This window comes from Montipora foliosa, chromosome 1, assembly GCF_036669935.1.
Source record: "Montipora foliosa isolate CH-2021 chromosome 1, ASM3666993v2, whole genome shotgun sequence".
NCBI lineage: Eukaryota > Metazoa > Cnidaria > Anthozoa > Scleractinia > Acroporidae > Montipora > Montipora foliosa.
The window spans coordinates 3,331,210-3,338,709 of record NC_090869.1 but is presented as its reverse complement, the minus strand read 5'-3'; the positions used below and the strand labels follow the sequence as shown (position 1 = coordinate 3,338,709).

General features: G+C 38.2%; 1 protein-coding gene across 1 annotated transcript in view; it reads right to left on the bottom strand.

Moving 5' to 3' along the window:
- The window catches only part of LOC137974106 (uncharacterized), a 12,353-nt gene extending 10,358 nt beyond the window's left edge, over positions 1-1,995 (bottom strand). The window contains exons 1-2 of the mRNA XM_068821023.1: positions 1,870-1,995; positions 141-281 (exon numbers count right to left, since the gene is read on the bottom strand). The gene's annotated coding sequence lies outside the window, so the exon portion shown is untranslated. The remainder of the gene's footprint in view (positions 1-140; positions 282-1,869) is intronic.
- Between the last annotated feature and the right edge of the window lie 5,505 nt (positions 1,996-7,500).

Here is a 7,500-nt window from a genome sequence, read left to right as displayed (position 1 = left end):
GATTTAATTTTTTGACATCATTTTCGCCGTGACTCTTTTTCAAACCTTATAGAAAGATTTTAGGTAAACGTGTTTTTTCAGTTCAATGAAAGAAACGGTGAGTTAAAACGTTTTATAGAAGAATAAAAATCAAAGCTTACCCCTGAAAATTGCAACGTTACAATTTTGAAATGGATGAGTAAACCAAGTGCAGGCTACAGGAAGGATACTGGGCAGTGTATTGTCACCTTCGACAAAAGTGAATGCTGTTGGAAAGAAATCTTGCAAAGGTGTCTCTTTGCCTAGCAGGTGAAAATAACACACAACCAAGCCATAAATTAAGACCTCCTGTTTATTTAAAGATGTCACTGCCTTCACATTCTTAATTAACCGAAATAAACAATAATTAACATGAATGAAATGAATGTATATTGAAGTGCGCGTTGTATACAAATGAGAAAACGTTCCTCGCACTTAACTGGAGAATTTGGCAGCTAAGAAATTCAGGTGACTCCATCGCGATTCGAATCCATGACCTCTGCAGTGCCAGTGCAGTACTTTACCAACTAAGCTATGAAGCGACACAGTTGAAAGCAGAAGTTGAACCAGGGACTACCAGGGACAAATTCAACCAATGGCCAGGATCCATGTCCTGAACCGGGGATCTCCGGATCTCAAGACATGCGCCCTAACCACTGGGTTACACTGCCCCTCACAGTTGAGAGCAGATCATTTGTTAGGCTCATTTAGCTCCGTGAAGGACCCAAATGTGAGGCTTCATAGCTCAGTTGGCAGTGCATTGTACCGGCATCGCACTTTGAAATTTTCTATGCATGATCCAATATGTTCTGTATGATTAATAATGTATATGGTTGGATATAAATAACTGTCATGCTAGCTCCTAATTGTTTTTTGGCAACTTTTCACTTGTCTTTCGATTATTAGTAAAGTGAAGTCGAAAACGCAGTTGTATTAGATTATTAGACATTAAACAGAACTACCCGAGTTGAGAGGAAAATTTCCGAGAGAGAATTTAGTTGAACTGATTGTCATCCACACTGCTTGCCAGAGGCAGTTAAGACTTGAAAAATATTCACCATCTGATAGAATATACATGAAAAAATTCTTTAAGTTGGCGACCTCATTGTTTTTCGCATTGTTCGAGCTGTTGTGCCCTGCCTGAGATTAAACATTTCCAGCATTTTGTCTATGGCATCTGTTGCTCGGCATATAGTTTGCAAATCCTTCTACAGTTGGAAGGCAACAATTCTACAGTAGGAAGGCAAAAACTGAAGACAGCCTGATAACTTGATTGATAAGGCTCATTAACTTAATATCGAAACGTTTTTTCCTTTATCCTCTTGGATACGTAAAGGCAGAGAACTCGGTTAAATTACTTAGGTTAAATCAAATTGAGGTTGAAACTTTGAAAAATGAATCCGGCAAACCGCAATATTAACCGTCCCCCTGTGAAAATTGATTCAAAATTCGAAAACATTCTTTAACCTCTTTTCGAAATTAAAAATTTAGAAAAACGTACCTAGAAATTGCAATGGCTCAGCCAAAACGTATTTAGATTTATCATATACCTTAGGATTTTTCTGTTGGCGAAAGCGTTTGTCTAACTGCATCGCAAACGCTAGGCTTCAGAGATGTAACTTGTACAAGTATCTCATTTTTGAAAAACTTAAACAAGGAATAAGACCTTGAAAACAATTTTTTGTAACGAAATTGCAAAGCTTAGTCGAGTGATTTAATTTTTTGGCATCATTTTCGCCGTGACTCTTTTTCGAACCTTATGAAAAGATTTTAGTTAAACTTGTTTTTTCAGTTTCATGAAAGAAACGTTCAGTTAAAACGTTTTATAGAAGAATAAAAATCAAAGCTTACCCCTGAAAATTGCAACGTTACAATTTTGAAATGGTTGAGTAAACCAAGTGCAGGCTACAGGAAGGATAGTGGGCAGTGTATTGTCACCTTCGACAAAAGTGAATGCTGCTGGAAAGAAATCTTGCAAAGGTGTCTTTTTGCCCAGCAGGTGAAAATAACACACAACTAAGCCATAAATTAAGACCTCCTGTTTATTTAAAGATGTCACTGCCTTCACATTCTTAATTAACCGAAATAAACGATAATTAACATGAATGAAATTAATGTATATTGAAGTGCGGGTTATATACGTATGAGAGAACGTTCCCCGCACTTAACTGGACAATTTGAGCAATTGTTTCTTATAGGCGTCTGAGAAATCTTGCAAAAGTTTCTTTTTGCCCAGCAGGTGAAAATAACACACAAACAGGCCATAATTAATACCTCTGTTTATTTAAAGATGTCACTGTGTTCACATTCTTAATTGACCAACATGAACAATATTTAACATGAATGAAATGAATGCATATTGAAGTGCGAGTTATATACGAATGAGAGAAGCGATCCTTGTTCTGTTCGTCAATTATCACGCCTAGTGATCTAGCTTCTTTAACTTTAGTGATTAATTTAGCATCGATCTCAATGTTCATCTGATCGTCAGAGAATGAATGTAAACGTTGGTTTGGCCCAATAACCATAAATTCGGTCTTCGCAACATTCAAACCTAAGCCATAGATTAAGACTTCTTAACTCTGAATCTAAACCATTCTCAAGATAAGTCAATCTGCTGGCAGCAAAGCTTATGTTAGTATCATGAGCATAATCTTTGGGGAGGTCAACTTAAAACAATTTGGCAAATCGTTAATATAATGAGCCTATCAATGTCAAGCCCCATGGAGGGGGGGTTTGGCTAGCCACGGAAGTTTGATCGTGACGTCTGTCCCCAGGGTAGGGATTTTGATCGTATATGACGTCCCCAGGCTATCGATTTTGATCGTACAAAGGACATTTTACTACCTTCACTTGACATTTTGTCCCAGGGGTGGGGAATTTGAATTTTTTAAAATGAAAATGTGAAAATCCCCACGCCATGCCCGACCCCCCCTCCCTGGGGCTTAAAATTGATTGGTGCATAAACTTGGAATAAAAGTGGTCTAAGGTTGCTACCTTGTGGGATGACACAAGAAACTGGTGTAGCATTAGACAACTGGCCAGCAAGCCGAACATCCTAGTCTTCGGCGGAAAAGATAAGACTCAAACCACTTCATGATTGTGTCAACACCATATATACGGAGTTTCCGTAAGAGAATATTACCGTTGACAAGGCCATTGTCAATTACGAAGCTTAAGCAACGACAACGGCGACGGCAACGAGAACGTCATCTCAAAATATAAATTTGCATTATTTTAATCGCTTCGTGACTATTTCAACGTTTTTAATATGACGAGGGTGTGGTAATTCCTCAAAGATGACACCAGTCGGAACGGCACTCCATTTTAGGAGAGAAAATGAAAATTTATCCTCAAGTGCTGACGTTCTTCATAAAACCAAAAACTTGGCTATTTCACGTTGTTGTTTGGCTGACGACGGCAAAGAAATGGACAAAAGTGAAAAACGCACGTGCAGGGCGTGCAAAGCTATTGTTTTTACCCACTAAATATGCAAATTCGTGACGTTCTCGTTGCCGTCGCCGTTATCGTTGCTTAAGCTCCCTAATATTAATCGACCAGCTGTTTGCAGCAAAACAGAACATTCAACAACAACTGTTAAGAATCCCAAATGGCCGGAGGCAAGCCAGTTGGCTATTTACAAGTGCAGGCTTAACTGATTAGAGTGTAAAAACATCAGAGCCCGCCAAACATAGCAAAACCAGCCAAAACACAGCAAACCCCACCAAAAATAGCAAAGCTCGCCAATAGTTACTAACTTACGGCAAACCTGAAAAGGGAAAGGAGAGGAAATAACTAGCGCTATTGAATTAAAAAAAAAAAGAAAAACCGAGGAATCAATCCTCAAATTAAAGAAACATTTAGAACAAAAGACTTGTCTTAAGTCACTCCAGTATAAAGAGCGGGCAAATATAACGCATGTTTCAAAAAGAAATAGGCGCCATAAAACAGTATGCCGAAAAGCAATTCGTGGAGGCCCTGTTGCGCTTCCATGAACGCCGACTCGAGAGTCACGCGACAAAATTAGAAAGGGCGAAATATGCCAAACACCGGAACAAGAGGTTTATTTCGTCCCCTGGTCTCACCGGGTAGCTTGGGTTAAATCTCTCATCTACCGTGTCCTTCATATTTGTGCCCCGGTAAAGTTAACGCCCAGTTACTCAAGATTAGACAATTCCTTGCTTGGAACGGTTTTCCCCGACGTGTAGCCGATGACCTCATTAATCGTACCAAGGCTTCCTGGACCACGCCCAGGAAACAGTTAGCGAGAGTAGGATTATCTGAATTAACATGCCATACATAGGCGAGAAAGGCGAACAATTATTAAACAAAATCCTTGGTTTACAAGCTCCGCAGATGTATACCACCCTCCAAAAATGTTTCATTTCAGATTTTCCCCAGAACAAACAAGATCTCGTTTTATATCAACACAAAGGACAAAACTCCTCTATTAAATAAATCTAATCTTGTTTATCAATTTACTTGCCCTTGCTGTAATTCTAGCTAGTTACATAGGAAAAACTGAGCGCACCTTGTACGAACGCATAATTCGCATAATGGAACTTGCCCGAGACAAGGACAGTGCTATTTGTTACCATCGAGATAATTGTGAAAAATACCAACACTTTTTGTCACTTTCTAATAATTAATAATAATAATAATTTATTTCACTTATAAAGCGCAAATATCAATTGGGTTATTGATATTTGCGCTTTATTATTTCCCTTGTAATAATTTCATCCTTAACACCAAGGAATTCTACTTGAATACAGGCAGGGACAATACCAGCATAATTGATATGGACAACAAGTTGAACTGGAATATTCTTCTATTTAAAGAAGCTTTCTGTATAAAAACTAAGCAGTCTGCAATTAACTCTGGCTTAAAAGCTAGCTGCGAACTTTTATTATTTAAATAAGTCTCCTGTATTTAAATCACGCGCTCTGTAAACCTGATTTGCCTGATGATGATTTTGAAGTAAATCGAAATATAGCAATAACATCCGTCTAACTCTGGTGAATATCGCCATGAAATTGACTTTGTTCGGGTTGTCTTTCGTACTGTACTATTTGAAATTGTCGGTTGGTCCCGGATAAACAGCCTAGAAAAGCAACCTTTCGATAAAGAAGAGATGCTATGTACACATTTGCTAAACAACAATAAAAATGTTGAAAGCTATAACAGTGTAGTCTCTGAACAATCAACCACAAAAACCACAAGTACGAGATCAGTCGTAAGACTGTCAAAAAATGGCAAACGCATAGGGCGAAGAAAAACCGCCAATCAAAAAAGATATAACAAAGAAAGGGACACAAACGAAAAATTTCTTAAAGATCTCTCAGGTCACAGCTTAACTGACAGCCAAGTAAGCGTACTGTCCAAAAGGGCTTCGATATATCCCCACACCCGTGACTAACGAAAACGAAATCAAACGACACTTGTTGGCTGATTTCGAACATTTTGCGAGACCCGGGGTAGTCATTCGATAACATCGATAATCGATAACATTCGATAACAATCGATAAAAATCGAATAATTTTTTCGAAATTCGATAAAAATCGATAAAAGAGTTTGGTGTGAGTAATCGATAATTATCAATTTTTGAGTTAGGGCTATCGATTTTATCGATAAATATCGAATTTATCGAAACTGAATTATCGTACCAATTCTCGAAAAGGAAACACCAATAGATATTAAAGATCTCGCAGAAACACTTATAACAACTTCCCTGTTCGTTAAACAATAAAAATTGCTTCATCTCTTCAACAAACTTTTATTAATACTCAGCGTGTGTTTTATTTGAAATCCGCTATAGATCCCTGGTTGATTATCCCACTGTTCATTTATTTGCTGATGTAACACAATCGCACGCTCGTTGCGAAAACTAACGATAATAATATTTATTGTCATCGCATACATGTGTTTTTACTTGTAATACTACGTGAACATGAACAAAACTGTAACATTATGCTTCATCGACTTTCAAATACTTCGTCTGAACCAACTAAGTTTCAATGTTCTGAACAGTTTCCACAAGAGAAACTCTTGCAGCTGCAAGAATCATTTTAATTAACAGTCTTAATTGTTGTATTATAAATCAGTAAAACAATGTTAATGATGAACTCAGAAACAAAATAATATAAAAAGTAAAGTGACAAGAAAAACTGCTGAAGGAACTGATGATTTGAAAACTCGGAAAACATCTGAATAAGCGAGTATATGATAGACATCAGGGCCCGGTTGTTCGAAAGCCGATTAACTTAATCCAGGATTAGCGTCAACTTTTGTTTCATGTTTTCAACCTTTTGGTGAAAGTTTACCTTGCTTATTTTTGTTTTTCAAGATTGACTTCTTCTAATGTAAAGTTTTGCCGAATATCATCGTTCAACAGCATTTGGGAGAAGAGAAATAAACTCCTTGGTTAATGTTTAATCTGGGATTAGAGTTGATCGGCTTTTGAACAACCGGGCTCAGGAAAATAAACAGAACACGGCGTTTTCCCGTTGGGTCATGGAACAGTAAATAAAGACAAGGCTGTACATATCTTTTGTTGTTGTAGCTCTGGTCACTGAAGCTCCCGTTTAATTTTATTGTTGTAGACGACGTACCGAACTGGCCACGATTTCCATTTGCTTCTAGCTGGCCAGCGCGGGCCTGTTTTACCTTTTCCACAAGCTGAGCCTTTGTCGAACTATTCCTCATACTTATGTCCATTTCCTTCAAAACTTCCTTTAACAGGGTCCACTATCTACCCCTTGAAAAACCAATGGTCGCGGAAACACTGCAAAAAGCCAAAGAGAACATTTCTCAGCTCCACAATAACAAATATATCGATGACATAACAAACGAATAGTAAGAATGGCTTTCACAAACTCCCAATCCACCAAGGCACCCGATTCTCGCGACTCCTGTGGGTGAGAATGCTGGAAATGCACCGTAGTACGCGGGTATCACCACAGGGTACCACACAAACAAAAAATCGTTAATTCGAAAGTGACCAGAGTTACTGGCAAAGACAAACGCGCAGATAAATAGACAGAATGAAGCATTAGTCGTTACAATTGTAAATTTTTTTTTGGCTTCTAACCTAGCAGAGGTAAACCTCTTTTAAATGGCTTCTTTTTCCTGCGGACCTCTCAGGAAAACGCGTTGTTTCGTAATTGGTCAATTTCGATCCAAAGTAATAACTGGGTTTAGTTTATAAGGCGCTTCTCAAACAAATTGTTTATTAGTTTCAACCTTGATTTTTGGAAGATCATGAAGTTATTGTTTCTCTTGTTAGGGACTGTGCAATAATTATCAGGAAGAGGGTGTCCTAAAATGAGCTTCACCAAAGGAAAAATTAGATAGGTCCCCCCCTCCAGCAGCGTCAAGATTAGTCAAGATTAGCTGTGACCCCCCCCCCCCCCTCTCTAACCCGTACCTTTAGATATTGAAAAACTTACCAATATCTTTTATCCGACAACCCTGCTTGTGCAGGAA